Source organism: Littorina saxatilis, linkage group LG4 (assembly GCF_037325665.1).
Source record: "Littorina saxatilis isolate snail1 linkage group LG4, US_GU_Lsax_2.0, whole genome shotgun sequence".
NCBI classification, from domain to species: domain Eukaryota; kingdom Metazoa; phylum Mollusca; class Gastropoda; order Littorinimorpha; family Littorinidae; genus Littorina; species Littorina saxatilis.
Genome location: NC_090248.1, coordinates 48,998,393 through 49,022,021, shown reverse-complemented (window position 1 = coordinate 49,022,021; position 23,629 = coordinate 48,998,393). Strand labels below are relative to the sequence as shown.

The 23,629-nt window shown below is 40.8% G+C and overlaps 1 protein-coding gene across 2 annotated transcripts in view; it reads right to left on the bottom strand.

The window, feature by feature from the left end:
* Window positions 1-9,609, bottom strand: part of LOC138964964 (protein rolling stone-like) — a 23,762-nt gene extending 14,153 nt beyond the window's left edge. For both annotated transcript variants that reach the window (XM_070337063.1, XM_070337064.1), the window contains exon 1: window positions 9,339-9,609. The gene's annotated coding sequence lies outside the window, so the exon portion shown is untranslated. The remainder of the gene's footprint in view (window positions 1-9,338) is intronic.
* Window positions 9,610-23,629: the final 14,020 nt, after the last annotated feature.

Sequence of the window (23,629 nt, the reverse complement as noted above, 5' to 3'; positions counted from 1 at the left end):
AAAGATATGACCGGAGTCTGTAGTTTTTCACTGAATCACATGCTTGGTGCAATGCACTTGCACTTCTCACGGAACATGAGCGCGCATAGTGTAAAGTTTGTCGATCCCTTTGTTCGTGTGTGTGTGTGTGTGTGTGTGTGTGTGTGTGTGTTTGTGTGTATGTGTGTGTGTGTGTCCATGTGTCCGTGTGTCCGTGTGTGTGTGTGTGTGTGTGTGTGTGTGTGTGTGTGTGTGTGTATGTGTCCATGTGTCTGTGTGTGTGTTTGTGTGTGTGTGTGTGTGTGTGTGAGTGTGTGTGTGTGTGTGTGTGTGTGTGATTGTGTATATGTATCTGTGTGTACGTGCGCGCGTGTGTGTCCGTGTGTGTGTGTGTGTGTGTGTGTGTGTGTGTGTGTGTGTGTGTGTGTGTGTGTGTGTGTGTGTGTGTGAGTGAGTGTGGCCGTATGTGGTTGGCCGTGTGTATGTGTGTGTGTGTGTGTGTGTGTGTGTGTGTGTGTGTGTGTGTGTGTGTGTGTGTGTGTGTGAGTACGTGTGTTTGATTGTGTGTGACCTCATGTGTGCACGTGCATAGGCCTATGTGCCAGTTTGTGCACTGACTCCAAAAAGACTGTTCGAATGATTCCTAATGTTGACGATGGCACAGTCACGTTTCTACACGAGAGGCGGCATCGACCCGCACTGTCCTTTTCTAATTAAGCCGCCATAAGAATAATGGGGGGCTTACTGGATTCGCTCTGTCTGTTTGTTTGTTTGTTTGTTTGTTTGAGGCGGGCGGGCGTTGAAGCGGGCGGGCGATCTGTCGGTCGGTGTTTGTCGGGTAAGACTTGTATCTCTGGGTCAATTAAGCTCAAATTTTGTGAAATTGTTAGGAATAGGCTTTGTTGTTTGTATGCAAAAAAATACATTCCTAACGGAAGTCAAACGGAAGATATTAGCTTTTAACGGACAAACCGAGCCAGGGGACGAAACCAGGGGACGAAACCCACTGAAGTGTGCGGGAATTCCCGCAGGTTACTTCCCTTTCCCCTTTTTGGTTCACTGATTTATATTTTTACATCAGTGTTTTGGTTTGGCAGCCGCCATGTTTTTGTTCAATTTCATTTTTTATGCCCACAACCTGGCACCGAAGGCGAAAACAACAGCAGACTGGACAGCTCAGGGCGTCAGCATGGATGCGGAAGATGCGACGGCCATCCAGAAAACGGGTAGATTGAACTCGGCAGCCCGGTAAAGCAATCAATCTAGGAGAGCGAACACTCTGATATAAAAACAAGCTGAAGTCGGATGTGCTGGGCCTGACTTGTCAGGCGCGTAACGGCAGCACAACGCATCTACGCTCACATGACAGACAAGCGAACGACGAAGAAGAAGTTCAATTTCATTTTACATGCTCCGATATTTGGATGCTTCGTTGGGCGGTAACAGTGGAGTTTGTTTTATTGGTGTGTGTGGTTCCGTGGTACGGACTCGTTTGCCAAATAATGTTTTGGTCTCATTATGTTATTACTAGCATTTTGTTTCTCACTTCGACTCTATATATTCTATAAGAATCAGACAGTTTGCTGAAAAATAACTTTGATTTGAGTTATCTCCCTTCCTTAGGAACGTTTTAGAAGATAGTAGTAGAGATGCAGGACCAAAAACATATAAATATGTTATATTCGGATTAAAAACAAGCTCTTACATTTAACAAATATAAAAATTATGATTAAAATTAAATTTCTTTTCATTTTTCATTTTCATTACTTTAATTATTGTCCCATCGCTGGGAAATTCGGGTCGCTTCCTCCCAGTGGAAAGCTAGCAGCAACGAAGTCGCGCTACCCAGGTGTCTGCGTGTTTAGGTGTATTCAGCCACCTGCACTTATGGCAGAATGACCAAGGTCTTTTACGTGCCATTGTGATGACACGGGGGTGGGACATGGCTTCCGTCTCTGGGTCTGCACATAAAGTTGACCCGTGTCCGTCCCGGCCCGAATTCGAACCTGCGACCTTTCGATCACAAGTCCAGTGCTCTACCGACTGAGCTACCGGGCCCGAAATCGATATAAAAACAATTTCATCTTATTCCTTGTCTGTCTGTCTCTGTTCTCTTAGCTTCCCCTCTCTGTCGGTGACTACTCTCTCTCTCTCTCTCTCTCTCTCTCTCTCTCTCTCTCTCTCTCTCTCTCTCTCTCTCTCTCTCTCTCTCTCTCTCTCTCTCTCTCAGTCCCTCTCTCTCTCTCTGAATATGGTTTGAAACAGTTTTGCGTGACTTAAGGTCACGGCCGGTTTGGAATCCAGCCCGGGACGGACACGGGTCAACTGTTTGACTGTATCCATGTCCCACCCCCGTTTCACCACATGGCGGCGTTTTGACCCGTTATGGTCAACCCTTGTTCTGTGATGGGATCGACGATATAATGGCCCTGGTTTGTCTCTCGCGCGTGTTGCCTTAGGGCATTACTGATCCTCCTATAGTGGCGAGCTGAAGAGGTTGTTTGTTTTCATCTCAATACTTATCAAACGGAGAAAAATATGCAAACTGCCGCAGGACAGGGAGGGGAGGTAGCTTAGGGGTAGCGCATCCGGCTTCAAAATCAATCGCTTTGCTATTCCGCGGGTTCGATCCTCGGCGCCTGTTGCAGCTTTTCATGTCTAATTTTTTTTTTAAATGTCAGATACCTGTGCGTCCACGGATATGCACTTTTACTTAAGGATATCAAGTTCGAAGCAAGAGTACTGCGATTAAGAAAGGAAAACACAGGTATGTATACAACAAAAAAGAATATAAAGTATAAATTGTATAAGTTAACTTCACTGTGTTTAACTATTTGATTTGGCATTGTGTACAGAATTATCTTTTTGTGTGAGTTCTTGTTTTGTTTGCTTGTTTGTTTGTTTGTTTGTTTGTTTGTTTGTTTGTTTGTTTTCGTAAATAAGAAAAAGGGGATGAACGAAAAGACAGTAAATATGCCATAGTTTTGAAAGCTGTTAGAAGAAAGGTAGATCCGGACAGACGGACAAAAAACAACAACAATGCGTCTCCCACCTGGGAATCGAATCAGAGACTGTAGAGTACACAGAGACGCTTCATTCGGCGCTGAAAATTGAAACAGGAAGCCCCGTGGCGCCACCACGCGGAAACATGTAAAAACCTACTTTCCCTTTCCACAGCAGTAGCGATATCGTGCAGCACAACCATGGCCGCACCAAAAAGAAAACACAGCGGGGCATGGTCTTTGGCCATCAATTGCTCAAACTCACATGCCAAAGGCTTCAGGATGTTCAAATTTCCTGAGGAAGAGAGCAAGTGAGGATTGTTTTTTTGGTTTTTTTTCTCTCGTTAAATGTCGGAAAATCAGTAAAAAGTGTAGCGTCGAACTGCGTGTATTCTACCAGAACAGAGAAAACACACACTGTACACAAGCTCAACAATGTGATTGCGCAGTTGTTTAATTAACATCAGGCTTAATTTTGTTTTGAAGGACAACTGAACAATTGATTCTATTCTTCGTCCAAGCGCAAAAGTCGAAAACTTCTCAAACTAGAATACTTGTGACGATGCTGTTCAAAGTGTCATCCAGTCGGTCCGTACCTCGTTAATTCATCTCAATTCATGTGTGTGTGTGTGTGTGTGTGTGTGTGTGTGTGTGTGTGTGTGTGTGTGTGTGTGCCGTGTGTGTGTGTGTGTGTGTGTGTGTGTGTGTGTGCGTGCGTGCGTGCGTGCGCGTGTGTGTGTGTGTGTGTGTGTGTAACTGACTCAGAGAGAGAGAGAGAGAGAGAGAGGGAGGGAGAGAGAGAGAGAGAGAGAGAGAGAGAGAGAGAGAGAGAGAGAGAGAGAGAGAGAGAGAGAGAGAGACAATGACAATGACAATGACACTGAATCTTTATTTTTCGAGGGTGACAAGAATAAGCATAGATATGTTTTTTTGCATCTGGCCCTCGCCCTAAAGAGGGACTAAACTATTTTACTATAACTATGACTAGGAGAGAAAAAAAAAAGAGAGAGAGAGAGAGAGAGAGAGAGAGAGAGAGAGAGAGAGAGAGAGAGAGAGAGAGAGAGAGAGAGAGAGAGAGCTTTCTGAACAAGAAAGAAGCAACCGATAAGAAATAAGACAATCATCGATCGATCAAGATTCTTTAATTAAAGTCAGCTAGGTCACAATAATGTTGTTTAAGTTGCTGTATTTTACAGTTTTCCTTACATGATAATTTCTTAGCACCGTGCAATTGACTACCCATTTCACTTTAGAGGTGCTGGGACGACGCTAAGTTGACTAAATGCCTTAGTTACCGATTTGACCGGGAACTATTTCGTTAACGATTTATTCCTGACATATTTTCTCAGGCTTAAGTGACCATGTATACAGTATGTATTTGTATTTGACTAAAACACACAAAAATAACGACGGTTAGTTCGTGAAAAGACACTGACTTGAATCATGTTTGCATAACTACAGCGATGCAGCGGGTCACTATTGCCGCCTAAGTAAATTTTATTTAATTTTAATCTACATCATTTTCTGCGGTGTTTTTATGGTAATTTAAAAAGGATGTTCACAAACAAACATATTTTTTCGTTCGGTTACTTTTTGCAGCACTGTCAGCCGGACAGAACAGACAGTATGTTAATACAAGAAAAATGTTCATTCAAAATGAACAGCGTCGATGCAATGTCCACCAAAGATTTATTTGGGAAAGTGTTAAAGCCGGTTAGGGTCAAAAGTTAATGAATTGCATGTTGTGCTGGATATATAAATTGTTTATTTCAGTCAATGCTTGATTCATAAGTACATTTTTCAGCATGGTGCATCTACAGGAGGGTGCTCCAACAATGATGCATAGTGCCAACATTTAGCGCAAACTTTTCACAACAGTGCATTATTACCACAAAGCGCATACAGCGATTATATAGTAGCAAGTTGCACTAAACATTTGAACAAAATGCATTTTGTTCAAATGTTAACAGCACAGCACCAAGTTTTGCATAAGTGCACAACAGCACTGACCATTTCACAAAAGTGCATAACAGCTGTGACAATTTTACAAAAGTGCATTGACCATTTCAGGCAGATGGCTAACATGCAGATTTCGCTTTTGTCTGTCTTTCTTTGAAAAGTAGGCATGTTCAAGATCGATGAAGTCATGAGCAATTGGGTTAGATGACAGAAAAGATTCAAAAACGTCAGATTCAGTTAGATGACAGAAAAGATTCAAAAACGTCAGATTCAGTGTTTTGGGCACTGTTGAACAGGAACATTCTCTCCTGTTCAACAAATGTGGGTTCAATTCAAAAGCAACATTGTCACAGATAGGCTAGTGTTACATTTCTGTAAAGTTTCAAAAACATCTTCCATGTTTTGGTTACTGTTGAACAGAGGCATATTTTCCTGTTCAAAAAAGTCTGACACAAATTGTCGTAGTTGTGGGTTAAGGTTCGATCTATACTGTCCTTCAAACGAGTCGTAGAACCGTCATTGTCACAGATAGTGTTACATTTCTGTTTTACATTCAAACGAGTCGTAGAAGTAGTAGTACATTTGCGTTTGGTTGTTTTTTCTTTTAGATTCCTGTCACTCATACTAGCAGTATTGATTGAGGTACATAAATCTGTTGATGTACAGGGATGACTTGTTTGTAATGAATCCTTGTTTCCTCCACATTGAGTTTGCATTGCAGTTGGACAGAAATGAACAGGTGTTAATTGATAAACACATTGATAATGGCTTTTGAGAAAATCAATCAATTCTGCAAAGGAATTAACTTGATGACATCAAAACTGCAGCGCCATTTGAAGAATGGTTACCATTTCTGTTTCTTTGATGGGAATCAAACAAATAAAAACATTGACTATCCAAGTTACCATGAATGGCAATAGTTGACTCCTGAAAAGTAGCAAGGATATAATTTGAGACGATAAACGCCTGATGCAATCCCTCCTCAAGGTCAGTCAACTCAAAACCTTCATCATTCGCAACATCAGTGGGCAACACGGCGGGATTCGTATGTCCAGAAATCATGTCGAAAAAATATTACATTTCAAAAGCATGTCCAACCACAGTTGTTGACAAGTGTTCGTGTCCCAAGTAGCCTTCAGTGTGTGTATATGTATTCATGTGACAGAGAACGTGACCTCATTGTTCAATCCTCTCTCTCTCTTCTTTCTCATTCGAACGCACACACGCAAGAACGTAGCCTACGCACGCATGCACGCGCACGCACACACACACACACACACACACACACACCCCGCTGACGCACACGGCAAACCACGCACACACACACTGACTGTCGGCAAGCATCTCTTTTTGTTTTCTTTACCTTTGTTTATTGTGTTTTCGATATTTGTGTTTATTTTTTGCTTGACTTATCTGTTTTATTTTAATGTTTGCTATCCACATCGTGTGATAAATGTTTCTTCTCAGTCTCCGAGTCAGTTTAGTTTCTGCACGCCGCTTTGGTACTCCTTGTTTTTCTAACTGGTGTATTGTGCGCGACTGATTTGCGGATTTATTTTTATTCCTTTCATATGCAGTTGAAGTGTTGTGGGTGTTATTGTCTGTATATGCTATGTTGCGTCTGTGTATGCCTACAAGAATTTTGGGTGTAATGTGCCTGTGGTCTGCTCGCAGTCGAGCACAGAAAACATGGCGGCGCCCTGCAGGCAAATTCGTGGAAAGTCTTCCCGACCGCAGATACCAGCGTCGTCCGCGACGCTGGAATAAACGTGATATAAACACAGCCGACAGCAGCCGCTATACGCGAACTTCCTTGTGCGGCAGGGAGTGGCTCTTTTCCCGCGCGCTGGCTGGCCGGTCTCACTTTCGCACCGCAGCGCAAAGAAGGATGAAGCGTCTCTGTATACTCTATAGTCTCTGATCGAATTTTGAAATGTCAACGGCAACGCGCCAGTGAGAAATGTTTCTCTGAAACCAAAGAGCAGTACTTATCAATTACGCATCACGAGAAAAAGAGACTGTTCTCCACGCATCACTGATCGCAACCCATTACGCTTGTTAATGCCGTGTTTCGGGCTTTGGAATCGATGGTGCGTCGAAAGACAACTTTATATTGCTGTTTTAAATACAATTTGGGTTTGTTCTTGCATAAGCGAGATTCACAGAATGTCCGACGTTTTCACAAAATTGACATTCACACTTGGCGTCTGTCTGTCTGTTTGATTTTCTGTCGGTCTATTCATCTTTTTGTATGCCCTTCTGCCTGTACGTTCGTCACCCCGCCCTTTACGCTGTGTCTCCTACTACAGGCGAATGCAAGCCTACTTTTTTTATAAAACAAAATTTTAACAAACAAGGTATAGTCAGCCAGTTCATCTTTAATAACGAATAGACTCTAGATATAAGCAACATATTGATCTGAGACGCTTACAAAATCGGTAAGTCGCAGACGTGTGACGCCCCTCCCCCCCCCCCCCCCTACCAGCTTCCCTACCCTCCTCCCCCTGTTAAAGTTATATTATTCCTTCCCAATCTAGTTTTGCTCTTTGTAGAAATGTCTACCTTTGATTCACTGACTTCTTGTGTCTGTCAGTTTTTTGACAGTCACATCAGATAGTTATGCAGGTTCGTCTAAAATCTAGCCTAAAACCTTATCTGCATAATAAATCTACACACTATAGCCTATGGCGCCTGTGGCAAACTACACATCGAGCCGCCTGATCATTGGTTCGATAAATAGAATGACGCTTTGTCCAAGGACAAACTGACGTCGAAGTTAAAGTATATAGAATGTATACACAGTAAAACAAATTAATAACAAATAAATAAATAAATAACAGGGACAAAAAGAGACATACAGGGAAAAAAACGCAGACGGTTAAGGAAGACAGAACAAGTCGCGTAAGGCGAAATTACTACATTAGTCAAGCTGTGGGACTCACAGAATGAAACGGAACGTAGTCCGCCGCTAGTGCAAAGTGACGAGCCTGTTTGGCGCAGTAGCGATTGCGCTGTAGCACGCTTTACTGTACCTCTCTTCGTTTTAACTTTCTGAGCGTGTTTTTAATCCAAACATATCATATCTATATGTTTTTGGAATCAGGAACCGACAAGGAATAAGATGAAATAGTTTTTAAAACGATTTCGGAAATTTAATTTTGATCATAATTTTTATATTTTTAATTTTCAGAGCTTGCTTTTATTCCAAATATAACATATTTATATGTTTTTGGAATCAGAAAATGATGGAAAATAAGATGAACGTAAATTTGGATCGTTTTATTTTGTTTTATTTTGTTTTTTTAATTTTCAGATTTTTAATGACCAAAGTCATTAATTAATTTTTAAGCCACCAAGCTGAAATGCAATACCGAAGTCCGACCTTTGTCGAAGATTGCTTGGCCAAAATTTCAATCAATTTGATTGAAAAATGAGGGTGTGACAGTGCCGCCTCAACTTTTACAAAAAGCCGGATATGACGTCATTAAAGGTATTTATCGAAAAAAAGAAAAAAAATGTCCGGGGATATCATTCCCAGGAACTCTCATGTCAAATTTCATAAAGATCGGTCTAGTAGCTTAGTCTGAATCGCTCTACACACACACACACAGACACACATACACCACGACCCTCGTCTCGATTCCCCCTCTATGTTAAAACATTTAGTCAAAACTTGACTAAATGTAATAAAGAAATGACAGTACTAAAGACCCGTTACAGAAAAAGGGTTATTTAATGTGTGAGTTGGCCGTGATATTGGTTATGTTAAATGATGAATGGTGTGTGGAGAGGAAACATTGTTGAACAAATAGACAGTGTTGGTGGGGTGGGGCTGTGCACACGGTACGACCTTACTTCAGTGAAGGGCCCACATAATGCAATGAACCGTATGACGCGGGACTCTCGAGTTTCCCTCAAGTGCACTTGTACGATAACAGTGTGCTCTTACTTCTGTAAAATTTTGCTTGGTTGAGAGCACACACACTAACACGCACACATGTAGCCTACATACGTCAGTCGGCACGCACACTCGCACGACCGCACAGACAGACTAAGACACAGGTCACAGAAATTAAACAAATCTTGCCTTCAATTTTGTAGACACCAGTGTCACTAGAATCAAGCGAGAAAACCTGGATGTCTTGCAATACCCTTTTTGACTTGGCGTTATGTCACATTTCACAAATTTTGTCTTTCGATAAGCTTTGCCACTTTTTTCCTTCCATTAATCTATCCAGGAATACGCTGAAATGAGTAGATGTCCAACAGTACGTTTATTTTGTGCGGTTTTTAATCAATAAACAACCATTTAAATCACATAATAGTACAAATAAAATAAAAATTAAATTTTTTTAAAAAAGCCTAATAACTGACCAATGAAGGTGCAAATTCACTCACCGTTTCAGCCTTAACACGTTAGCTGTTTCTTACTGCAGTGATGACATTTCCATGGACATTATGTTGATGTTTGCCCAAGTCATCCGTCGTGCACCATTCAGCCACCACTGAGTTCAACTAAATGGGCAATTTTGATTATAGGCTACTCAAGCTTCACGCTCGTTCGTTTTTGACGCAGTGTAAATCGCCTGCGTCACGCATTCAAAACGAAGAGTTGCGCCGTGCTCTTTCAGTGTGTGTGACTATTGTCAGAGTACTGGTGCTGGATTAATGCGCTATGCAATGCCATGCAACAGTACTTGAAAGAAAAAGTAGGCTACGTGCAGAGCGGTGTGCTGGCAGGTGTGACTGACGAATCGGATTTCAAAATGTTGAAGCTTAGGCTACTGTATCATTTCTGAGTTTGCGAGTCAGACAAATACGGAACGCGGATCGTATCAACTGATGCATCAAATTGATGCATCCAAAACCAAGAATTTGATGCATCATTTTCACAATTTGATGCATCGTTTAGATGCATCAGAATTTTCGGGTTTTCCGCCCGGAAAGTGCCGAGCAAAACGCAAAATTTGAACCGGAATACGAAGCGAAACGAACGTCGGAAAACGAAAGTTTGAGTCGAAGGTCAAGGGCGTCAAAACTTCGTGTGCACAGAAAACAAACCACAAAAAAAACAAAAAATGCCTTAAAATGCATAATGCCGTGACTTTGACTTGTTCCCTATTTAATGGTATGTTGTACGTTTATTTTTGTTTTATCTAACCAATCTGTTTATATTCGTCAAAATGTCATTTCAAGTTTTTCCGTGCTCAGGCATTTCTTACGGAACGACCGGAAATGAATGATCTTTCGCATGCATACAAAACCGAAAGTGATGCATCAAAATCATTTTCTAAAAGGATGCATCATTTTCGTATCGGATGCATCAGTTTTGGAAAAAGGATGCATCCTTTTTGAAAATGATGCATCCTTTTGTGAAAATGATGCATCAAATTGTGAAAATGATGCATCAAATCTTGGTTTTGGATGCATCAATTTGATGCATCAGTTGATACGATCCGCGTTCCGTAGTGACAAACAGAGTCGACATTAAGAAAAGGCTGATCATCATTCACAGAGTATGAGAACTATACGAAGTCAATCTGTTTATTCAATGATACCATGGTTTAATTAAAACAATTTTTTATTTACATCGAAAAATTATAGTTCCAAACTGTTGTCTGCACACATATTCCCCCTCTGCTCTCAAAATGGCTCCAGATTTGAATCTCTTTTTTCCACAATTTACAGACAAGGCAACACAAATGTTCAGCAACAAACCGTTTTGCGATTGAAACTCTTTTGTGTCACTGAATAAACAGTTGCGATAGAGCAGAGTTCCGTCGGCGACGTCAACGTTATTCCTCCACCTTGTAGCCTACGTGAATACAGCAAGATTAGTGTTTCTCCGCAAGTCCACCAGATCTCCCGGCTTTAAATAAACCTGTCATTCTGCTAATGCATTAGAAAAGGATCGGCTGTCATTTACACTGCGGGAACTGAGCCCTTTCTAATAGTGTGGGTTTCAAACGTGTCCTTCAACTTCTTTGACGAAACGAAAGCAAGAAATACTATTCTGACTGTGTACAGTAAGTGTTCCGACATGATTGAAGTGTAAGTGTGTGTGTGTGTGTGTGTGTGTGTGTGTGTGTGTGTGTGTGTATGTGCGTGCGTGCATGCGGGTGTGTGTGTGCGTGAGTGAGTGTGTGCGTGTGTGTGTGTATGTGTCAGTCAGTGTGTGTATGTGTGCACATGTGTGCGTGTGTATGTGCATGCGTATATGCGCGTGCGTACGTGCGTGCGTGTGTCTGTGTGTATGTGAATGCAGAATGAAGGCATAAATGCAGCCAAATTGCAGAGTTTTGAGCAGCCATACAATAAATTGACTCTGGCGCCGTGTCCCCTGAGCAGAAATGAAAGGACAGACCTTTACCGTCACTATCACTGCGATTCTTCTTCTTCAGCGTTCGATGATGGTTGTGTCTAAATTCGTTGGCCCTGTGATGTTGACAAAGTGGGCTGCGCTTCAATATGTATAGCCCTTTTTAATAGCAGTTTATAAATGCTAAAAGTCTTAAGACTCAAAGACTCAAAAGTTCACTGTGCTTATAAAACAAGGAAAATTGCCATGCAGTGTCAGGCGATCACAGACATAAAAATACATCACATTTACTAAGAATTAGGGATTGCACTTAGAACTAACAACACTAAACCGTATCACATTTACTAAGAATTTAGAGTTGCACTAAAACACATCAAAAATCCTAAGCAATCTCTCACGGCACACACACACACACACACACACACACACACACACATCCGCGCACATACACACTCTCTCTCTCGCCCTCTCTCTCTATCTTAGTTAAACTTGGCATGGCAATTTACACAACTACGATGCGACGAACGGAAAATTTAGTCTTCCTCAAACATTTTGTTATTTGCACAAACGTTTTTGGTTTGGTTCTCAAAGTCTCCACCATAATTATTAGTCATCTCACAACACAAATACAACATGTGTAACAGTTAGAACAACGCAAAACAAGCCAAACATTTTGTGTCTGTTGTAAGCAAGAAAAGTGGACCCAGTGTATAGGGAGCATAATTATATAGGCTACACATGTATGTTAAGCTTACGCGCATACAAGCGCACAGTTGTAGAAAATACAATTCTGCTAAACCAAATATAAAACCGACACTGTTTTGCCAAAAGGGTGAGCTAAATAAACTACCAGTAAAATTGCAAGACATATTCAAAAGCTAAAGCAAATTTAAAGCAAAACACGGTTCGTAAAAGAAATACTTTTGATTCAAAACTGTACACCACCCCGTGTTTATCATTTTCAGGAACCTCATGTCTAAAACTGGAATGCCAGACACTCTTCAAAATATCTAGTGGTACCTACATAACAGGTGACCTTTCATGCGAGGGACTGTACATTTAATTCAAGATAATATACACTGGGACAACAGAAAGTGTTCTTTCTTGTGAGGTGTCCTCTCACCGGAGGGGCTTAACATCGCAGGCCGATGTACCAACAAGTGATAAACAATAACGGAGAATGGCCTCGGAACTTGACAAAGCTACAGTCACTATGCAAGCTGCTGCTTGTGTGTGTGTGTGTGTGTGTGTGTGTGTGTGTGTGTGTACAGGGTGTGTGTGTGTGTGTGTACAGGGTGTTTGTGTGTGTCTCTGTGTCAGTGTACAGGGTGTGTGTGTTTGTGTGTGTGTGTGTTTGTACGTGTGTGTCAGTGTGTGTGTGTGTGTGTGTGTGTGTGTGTGTGTGTGTTTGTACGTGTGTGTGTGTGTGTGTGTGTGTGTGTGTGTTTGTGTGTATTTGTGTATGGTTTTTTTTAACGATTGTAAGATAAACCCACGCACATTCCCTTCTGTTTTCCTCTAGAATTACTACCATGGGCATGTGGAAGATATACACAAGAACTCGGTGTAAGAGCGATTAACTCCTCCAACGCCCGGTTCGAAATTACAGGCTGATCATGCACGGCTTTCTTTTTACATTTAGTCAAGTTTTGACTAAATTTTTTAACATAGAGGAGGAATCGAGACGAGGGTGTGGTGTATGTGTGTGTGTGCGTGTGTGCGTGCGTGCGTGTAGAGCGATTCAGACCAAACTACTGGACCGATCTTTATGAAATTTGACATGAGAGTTCCTGGGTATGATATCCCCGAACATGTTTTTCATTTTTTTGATAAATGTCTTTGATGACGTCATATCCGGCTTTTCGTGAAAGTTGAGGCGGCACTGTCACGCCCTCATTTTTCAACCAAATTGGTTGAAATTTTGGTCAAGTAATCTTCGACAAAGCCCGGACTTCGGTATTGCATTTCAGCTTGGTGGCTTAAAAATTAATTAATGACTTTGGTCATTAAAAATCTGAAAATTGTAAAAAAAAATAAAAATTTATAAAACGATCCAAATTTACGTTCATCTTATTCTCCATCATTTGCTGATTCCAAAAACATATAAATATGTTATATTTGGATTAAAAACAAGCTCTGAAAATTAAATATATAAAAATTATGATCAAAATTAAATTGTCGAAATCAATTTAAAAACACTTTCATCTTATTTCTTGTCGGTTCCTGATTCCAAAAACATATAGATATGATATGTTTGGATTAAAAACACGCTCAGAAAGTTAAAACAAAGAGAGGTACAGAAAAGCGTGCTATCCTTCTTAGCGCAACTACTACCCCGCTCTTCTTGTCAATTTCACTGCCTTTGCCATGAGCGGTGGACTGACGATGCTACGAGTATACGGTCTTGCTGAAAAATGGCATTGCGTTCAGTTTCATTCTGTGAGTTCGACAGCTACTTGACTAAATATTGTATTTTCGCCTTACGCGACTTGTTACATTTAGTCAAGTTATGACTAAATGTTTTAACATCGAGGGGGGAATCGAGACGAGGGTCGTGGTGTATGTGCGTGTGTGTGTGTGTGTGTGTGTGTGTGTGTGTGTGTGTGTAGAGCGATTCAGACTAAACTACTGGACCGATCTTTATGAAATTTGACAAGAGAGTTCCTGGGTATGAAATCCCCGAACGTTTTTTTCATTTTTTTGATAAATGTCTTTGATGACGTCATATCCGGCTTTTCGTGAAAGTTGAGGCGGCACTGTCACGCCCTCATTTTTCAACCAAATTGGTTGAAATTTTGGTCAAGTAATCTTCGACGAAGCCCGGACTTCGGTATTGCATTTCAGCTTGGTGGCTTAAAAATTAATTAATGACTTTGGTCATTAAAAATCTGAAAATTGTAAAAAAAAATAAAAATTTATAAAACGATCCAAATTTACGTTCATCTTATTCTCCATCATATTCTGATTCCAAAAACATATAAATATGTTATATTTGGATTAAAAACAAGCTCTGAAAATTAAATATATAAAAATTATGATCAAAATTAAATTGTCGAAATCAATTTAAAAACACTTTCATCTTATTCCTTGTCGGTTCCTGATTCCAAAAACATATAGATATGATAATTTTATGTTTGGATTAAAAACACGCTCAGAAAGTTAAAACAAAGAGAGGTACAGAAAAGCGTGCTATCCTTCTTAGCGCAACTACTACCCCGCTCTTCTTGTCAATTTCACTGCCTTTGCCATGAGCGGTGGACTGACGATGCTACGAGTATACGGTCTTGCTGAAAAATTGCATTGCGTTCAGTTTCATTCCTGAGTCCGACAGTTTGACTAAATGTTGTATTTTCGCCTTACGCGACTTGTTAAATCTTATTGCACTACTCTTTTCTTTCGTTTTTATATTTAGTCAAGTTTTGACTAAATATTTTAACATCGAGGGGGAATCGAGACGAGGGTCGTGGTGTATGTGTGTCTGTCTGTCTGTCTGTCTGTCTGTCTGTCTGTCTGTCTGTCTGTCTGTGTGTGTGTGTGTAGAGCGATTCAGACTAAACTACTGGACCGATCTTTATGAAATTTGACATGAGAGTTCCTGGGTATGATATCCTCAGACGTTTTTTTCATTTTTTTGATAAATGTCTTTGATGACGTCATATCCGGCTTTTCGTGAAAGTTGAGGCGGCACTGTCACGCTCTCATTTTTCAACCAAATTGGTTGACATTTTGGTCAAGTACTCTCCGACGAAGCCCGGACTTTGGTATTGCATTTCAGTTTGGTGGCTTAAAAATTAATTAATGACTTTGGTCATTAAAAATCTGAAAATTGTAAAAAAAAATTTTTTATAAAACGATCCAAATTTACGTTCATCTTATTCTCCATCATTTTCTGATTCCAAAAACATATAAATATGTTATATTTGGATTAAAAACAAGCTCTGAAAATTAAAAATATAAAAATTATGATCAAAATTAAATTGTCGAAATCAATTTAAAAACACTTTCATCTTATTCCTTGTCGGTTCCTGATTCCAAAAACATATAGATATGATATGTTTGGATTGAAAACACGCTCAGAAAGTTAAAACGAAGAGAGGTACAGAAAAGCGTGCTATCCTTCTCAGCGCAACTACTACCCCGCTCTTCTTGTCAATTTCACTGCCTTTGCCAAGAGCGGTGGACTGACGATGCTACGAGTATACGGTCTTGCTGCGTTGCATTGCGTTCAGTTTCATTCTGTGAGTTCGACAGCTACTTGACTAAATGTTGTATTTTCGCCTTACGCGACTTGTCTTTTTTCCCCCCTTCAAAATACAGTGTCCGTTGCCAGGTCGTATTCAATCGGTCACGCAAAAAAAAAAAAAAAAAAAAAAAAAAAACCCCACAAAAAAACCAAGCAAATGAATAAATAAACCCTCTATTCTGGCCATTCTTGGCTGATCGAGACCAAACAGCCGGAGCGTTTAGTCGCACGTTCTCTGGTAGACGTCGAAGGTGCTGGACTGTTTCCAGGACGCCGGGTAGTCGAGTGCCGTGACGTACTTGTAGTAGCAGTGAGGTCCCTTGGAGTCGTACACCATGGTGCGACACTGGGGGTTGGCGTTGCACGTGCTTTTGCACAGTTCCAGGGTGGAGTACTTCATACTGCCCTGGTCCCAGTTGTCAAAGTTCCTGTTTTTGTACAACAGGTAGGTCGCGTTCAGGTCCGCACAGGCTGCCACAGAGTGTGATTGAATATATATATATATATATTTCAAAATAATGATCTTGCACGTGAAAACAGAGAATACGAATAAGCAATAAGGTATCATAAAATTATAATCCTGTAAGGCTCATAGATATGGAGAAGTTGTGATTTTGTTTTTGTTTCTGCTTAATGCCTTTGAAAGCTAACTCGCTGCAGCGAAGCCGTATGGTTAACTGAATAGATAACAACCACCAAGCACAAAATGAAACTTCGTCACGAGGAAACAAGCATGAAACAAAAACTGGTCCATATTTGGGGCCCTTCTCCCAAATATGTATTGTGTACATGTATCTCCATCTTGCCCCGGTAGAAAAGACTACAGCATAATTTTATTTACCCAAACCGTTCTTATCGTTATACGTCTATCTTACCTGTCGTGTCATTGGTGTTGTTGCTTATTGGTGTTTGTGTGTGTGTGTGTGTGTGTGTGTGTGTGTGTGTGTGTGTGTGTGTGTGTGTGTGTGTGTGTGGAGAACCCAGGAGGTCACGAGAGACTGATTCAGCATCGATCTTATTTTGTTTCGTTCTCGACCAACTCTTTAACAACTACTCACATTAAGCGCGTATCACGGTAACACGTAGAAGGTTCCTTTAAACTCAGATTATTTTGGACGGTACTTAAAATCTTGATAAAAATCCTGATCTCTTTCCAAAAGTTAAAACAATCTTGTCTCGGTGTTATATCATTCAGAATAATGTGTTTTTTGTTGCCAAGCTTGTTATGAATGAAAAGTCGTGAAAATGATGACAATTTATTATAATACCATATCACTCCAAACAAAAGTGTTCAGTTTTTGAACACTTTTCCTGTTACCAATTTTACGCACTTCTTGACGCGTCCAAAAATGTTCATGTTGTATGTGTTCAGCATTTGAACTGGAAGTGTCCGAAAGTGTCAATTAGTGTTCAGTTCCAAGTGTTAACATGTGTTAAAAAGTGTTCAGTTGTAGGTGTTCACAAGTGTCAAGAAGTGTCCAAAAGTGTTCATTATTGAACACTTATAAGCGTCAACTGAATGTTACTAATTTTACGCACTTATGCTATAAGTGTTCAAGAACGCTTTTTTGAACACTTCATGTTCAAAAGTTACTGTAAACAATACTATGCAATGGGAATGTGTACATGTGAATGCCAATAGTATTGTAGATTGCAATCTAATAGTATAGCATGTCTGAGAGGTGCAGTTGACGTTCAGAAATGTTCTTGTATGTCTGTGTGTCATGAGTGGTTTCAAGTCATATGTCATTCATCCATTTGTCAAAAAAGAACAAAACATCTGACTCATGCATAGTTGAGAACATCAACTTACTGTCGACGCAGGCATACTGCGAGTGAGAGAATAAATACCCAGGGGTACACAGGCATTCTCCGGCAAAACACTCCGAATAGAGGGCTGGGCAACTGCTGTTGCTGGAACACGGGGTTTGTAGCCACGTTGCTGAAAACCAGTTAGAAACGAAGTTTGTTGAAGTTTTGCTTGACGGGGGACTGTAACGTAGAATGTATTCGGAGAAACTTACTGTTTCTATCTATTTGATTCACACCCACGCAAGCACACACGCACGCACGTATGCACGCAAGCAAGCAAGCACACACACACAAACACACAGACACAGACACACTTTTAACTGCAAATGAAATACTGTTATCCAATTATTTCCGTTTTAGAAATTCAAATCGTTTTGTCGGATTATGAAATATATTGTTAAGTTTCATCAAAGACATTGGTCTTATCCACAGTTATATACAGGCAATCAATAATGTGAACAAGCAAAAAGTAAAAAAATTAATGAAATTGTATAAGGGGGTTGAAGATAAATTACAAGAACAAAACCTGTTTCACAGTGATTTCCGGTAAAGCCAGTCGCGCATGTGCATGAGTAAGAATTGACACCATCGGTACAACTTCCGCCATTCTGACAGGGGGCTGCAGAACAGTCATCGATATCTGAAAGGAAATTTCCCCCCACATTTTATTGTCATACACGAGAATGAGTTTGTATAGGAGGGTAGGGGGGTTATGAATACGCACTGTGTCGAAACTCTCTTTCTCTCCTGCTGCCCCCCCCCCCCCCCACGCCCCCTACCGCGCACGCACGCACGCACACACACACACACCCGCCGGCACACACATGCACGCACGCACACACACACACACATACACACACACACATACACACACACACACACACACCGTGGCTCACACACACTGACATACACACACACAGACACACACACACACTACCTCACACAATTTCAATTTCGTCTCACCTATAAGATGATTAATGACACAAAAGAGCATGCACAAGTTTGACAGTAACTGTTTCACATTCACTTCCGGTGAAACCTGCTGCGCATGTGCACAAGTAATAAGCGAGCCCTTCGGTGCAGCTTGCGCCATTTAGACAAGGATTCGATGAACACTCGTCGATATCTGGAGGTAAAGCAACAAGCAGTTTGAAAGCAGTGAGGATACGAAGTATCAGTGTCAACAACACACAACAACAGTGTAAGCCATTTTGGAAACCAAAGCCATGATCTAGAAGAATAAGGCTTTGGACTTAAATGATGATTGATGACCATCCTGAACTCAGGTCAAAACGAGTTCGGCTCATTCTCTCCCTGACAGGATGCCTTGAGTTTCCTTGTTTGTTTTTTTAACATATTTAGAGCTTTTTGTAATGTATTATTGATATAAGCAGATTCGCGATCGTCGATAATGATTTTTCATGGTGTTTTGTAATTTTTAAATTACAAAGGAATTGATATGTAAGACAGTTTCAAGGGAGCTATTTTTCGCGGCTGTATTTACTGTGCAAACAACTCTAAATATGGCAAAAGTGTCACGTGATAATCAACCGTTTGGTTTCGGCGCTAACTGGAGCAGACGATTTTTTCTGTAACCAGTGGACAGTGATGAAACCATATATTACGGTCTCCTTCCGGCAGCAGTCCCAAAATTTCGACTTGTTTTGACATTAGAACGATGTCTTTATCATAACTGTGAAGAACAGAACGGAGATCACTGTCGAAGTCGGCCAATCTGCAATCATTTTTGTCTCGCGAACACTGATCTCAAATTTAGATCAGTGCTCGCGAAAACCATATGGGAGATAACTCTGTATTTTTGTTTTGATAGATTCGCGTAGGACTGTAGCGTCCGGTCAGGGAGAGAATGAGCCGAACTCATTTTGACTGAGTTCAGGATGGATTGATGACTTCACCAAATAGTCCTATTACAGAGCTTAGTTTGGCTCGATTTTATGTCAAAAGTCTTATTCTTCTAGATCATGGCTTTGGTGTCCAAAATGCAGTGCAGGCGTTCTGTCGGCCACGTCGGTCTCAGGGGCGGATCACATCATTTTTAAGGGGGGGGAGGGGGGGGGGTTTCAAATTTGTTTTAGGGACAATTCGGCGACGCGAAGCGTTTAGTTGAGGGCGCGAAGCGTTCGAACCTCTTAGGGGGGTCCGGGGGCATGCTCCCCCGGAAAATGTTGATAAAAACAAGGAAAATGGAGCAATCTGGTGCAATATTAGCCAAGAAACTTCCCCAAATACACCTTCCAAAATGTAAATTTAAGAAGACAAATTTGGATCAAAACAAGGACAATTGATCGATCCGGTGCAACCTGAGCCAACAAATTACCATACTACTTTCCAAAACCGTCACCTAGAAGACAATCAAGGAAAATGGAGCAATCTGGTGCAACCTGAGCCATCAGGTTTTTTTTTAATTCTCATTTAAAAAAAAAAAAATCATTTTTTTATATTTTTTATTTTTAGGCTAGGGGGGGGGGGGGGGGGGGTGGGGTGGGTTCCGGACAGCATTGACTTGCATGGGTGGTCATGGGTGTTTTGCGAGAGGATTGAATAAACAAATCGCGTAAAGCGATGTCAAAACATTTGGTCAATATGTGTGCCTGAAAGAATGAAACTGAACACAATGGATTTTCCCCCCATCGAGACTAGTATATACTATAGTCATGGGCTGGCTGAAACGTTTGGCCAAGACATTGAGGAATGATCTTGGTTAAAGAAACCAACATGGAACCTATAGTTAGCACAAACAGGTTTTCTTTATTTTTGAGCACATTTTAAAATCCAACACAACACATGTACGTCCTTTTGGATTCAGGAAATAGTAAGAATACAATGTAACCATTTCTTAATCTGTGATTGCAATTTCCGTTTCAAGCAGAATTACCTGCTCATTGTTTATAATTCAGAGCTGATATGCATTTCAGACCGGGTCAAAGATTGTTCGACATAGAATAGATGAATAAAAAAACCAAAAAACAAAACTATATATGTATATATATATATACACAATATATATACAAATTCGATGAAAAATATGCGGTCGCCACAGTGCGCCTGTAACTTTTTACAAAGGCATTTGACGTCATCCATTATATAGAAGAATGAACACAAGAAGTTTCATAAATATATGGGATACTATTGCTCTGACCGTTTGGGGGGAGTTTCTGGTGAAATTGACGAATCTGAAGAATCTGGGGAATCCTCCATACCTTTTGCTCGAAAACGCACCATAACCATGGTAATAAATGAGTGAATGCGCTTCACGGCGCTTGTTTTCTCCGGTGTAAAAACAATAATTAGTCGAGAAGCGCCGCCTGGCGGCAAGACGACCGCCCTCTTTGATGCGGCCGCGTACACAAACAAGGGAAGTAACTCAGTGGATGTAACCAAACTTAAAAAGGTTGGTATAGAGTGCAGTTTTCTTGCCTATTCTACGACATTTCATTAAGCTTTTAAAACCCTTCTTTCACAAAGCGAAGGAAGTCTTCCTGCGCGGTAGCATTATTTGTAACGCAGAATGTTATGGTATTACTTTGGAAGCAATCTTAGGTATTATCCCTTTGGGTAGTTTTCTGGAAATGATTCACGCACACACGCACGCGTACACACACACACACACACACACACACACACACACACACACACACATACACACACACACACACACACACACACACACACACACACTAAAGTTGTAAATACTGTGCTTCCGTTCAATTATTGTCGGTAACATGAAACTGTTCACACTTTGAAATGTTCGCAAAGTTACCAGCGCTGCTGCAGTAACAACAAGAACAACCACGACGATCAAATGAAATAACGAGGAAAACGATAGCATTTTACAGTTTTGCAATTGATCATAAGCAAAAGTAAACTTGTGAAATATGTGAAAATACAGCGATGTCGTCAGTTGTATCTCGGCACAAATAAGAAATGAGCACTTATTATTCGATAACAATTTCGTGGGGAAAAAAACTCATCAATCAATGAGTCTTATATCGCGCATATTCCGTGGGTACAGTTCTAGGCGCTCTGCAGTGATGCCGTGTGAGATGAAATTTTATACGGCCAGTAGATTGCAGCCATTTCGGCGCATATTTACCTTTCACGGCCTATTATTCCAAGTCACACGGGTATAGGTAGACAATTATTAACTGTGCCCAAGCAATTTTGCCAGAAAAGACCCTTTTGTCAATCGTGGGATCTTTAACGTGCACACCCAATGTAGTGTACACGGGGGGAGGTTCGGACACCGAAGAGAGTCTGCACACAAACTCATCCATCACCATACCTACTTTCTTTGACGTCACAGAGTGTCTGTTAGCGTTGTTCAATTTTTATTTTGACTTCATCATTATAACTTTAAATAAGCTTATATTTAGGCCTATTCGAGTACTTGGGAAGAAATGGAAGAATATCAACCCCGTCCAACAATTATTTTTCTACTTTTCTAGCTTGAAAACCCGGTTTTTGCTCCAGTACGCATGTGCATTTTTTTTAAGTTCAAAATATTTGCTTGATTGTTTCGTATTGTAAGTAGCGTACCTGTCTTACAAGAAATTAGCTGGAGTAGTTCTTACGGATGTTATCTCCTCTGTTACAACAACCCCCGCTGTACTCAATGTCATGGCAACCTTAGCATTCAACAATAAATTACATCCAATGTATAATATAAAACATTGCTATCTAAATATTATTGTGCAAAAACATTATTGTAGCAAACACACACACACACACACACACACACACACACACACACACACACACACACACACACACACACACACACACACACACACACACACACACAAACTCCGATTCGTCACTGATAACACACACACACACACACATACACACACACACACACACACACACACACACACACACACACACACACACTCTCGTCCCAGCAATAAAACAAATCTTGCCTTCAATTTCGTAAACAGTGGTGTCACCAGTTATCAAGCGAGAACTGTTAGACGTCATTCTGTCAGAGTGGACGCGACACAACCCCTGACCGCCAACACCAGAAAACACACGTGTGTACGTGAACGTGTAACAGTTAACCGTATCCTTGCACGCTTGAGCACAGCGTATCTTGGACTTCACAGTGCTACTCAAGAGGAGATGTTCCGAGAAAGTGACGTCTTGCTGTAGGGTGACGTCAGAATGTCTCTTCATACGTCCTTGTCTGATCTCGCAGTAGAAGGGGCAGGCCAGCACTAGCGTCATCATGATGGTACTGTAAAGATGGTCCATCGCTGTAAAAATGCTCTGGAGGATTTTGAAAAGGGTTGTTAACAGTACAGCCGTTTTGCTCGTCTGTATGTAGGCCTATTTATTTCTGATGCTGTTGCACCTTAGAACTGTCAATGATGGCTGTTCCTGCTATCAATATGTCGCGTTAAAGATTGATATGGTGATACAAATTCTGAAATTATTGGTTTCTTCTTTTGCTATATGCTCACTTTCCACTGTAGGAAGGGCGCAGTTTCTGCTCAGTCTACTGGTTGGTTGGATTTCTTGTATTTCTATAGTCAGCCTTGTTGTCGTCTTCGTCACTTAGGTCCCTGCTGTTGTGGATGTTGTTGTTGTCGTGGTCACCGTCGTTATTGTTGCAGCTACTGCTTCAGTCTATGTTTCTTCCGGTCGTATTCTTCCTTTAGCTGTTGTAACACTATCAAGGAGTTCATTCACTGAGTTATTATCGACTACTCGGCGTATCAAAATGTAGGATACTTTTCAGCTGAAGATGTACACACAAGATACATTAGAGCAGGATGCAAGGTTCTATAGAGCAAGAACAACACGCGCGAGGATCACCCAGTCCGTTCTAGTGCTCCTTCTTACTGACGGTGACCGGTATATGTTTGCCACACTTGAAAGGCTTGCTTTGAAAGGGACATTCACGCGAATATGGTAAACATAAAATAAACATGTTACAATTCGTTCGCATTCGGTTTTGTCAGTTGTGAACTACATCGGCAATGCACACACAAATGAAAAAGAAGTTTAAATGAACAAATTAGTTAATTAATGTTTAGCTTCCATGCTGAAATGGCATCACATAGTCCAGACCGGGTCAAAGATTACTGGACCAAATAATTCAAGTAATTTAAGATGCGGTCACCACAATGCAACCTCAACCTATTTGTGGGCAAATATGACGTCATAAAACTCATGTATCAAAAGAAATGAAAAACAACACTCGCGTGAAGCAATAAAAAATCTTCACTTAATGACAAAAAAGGATTTCACCAACAGCTAAAAATATTGGCACAAGGCAGAAAGCCAAATCAAAAA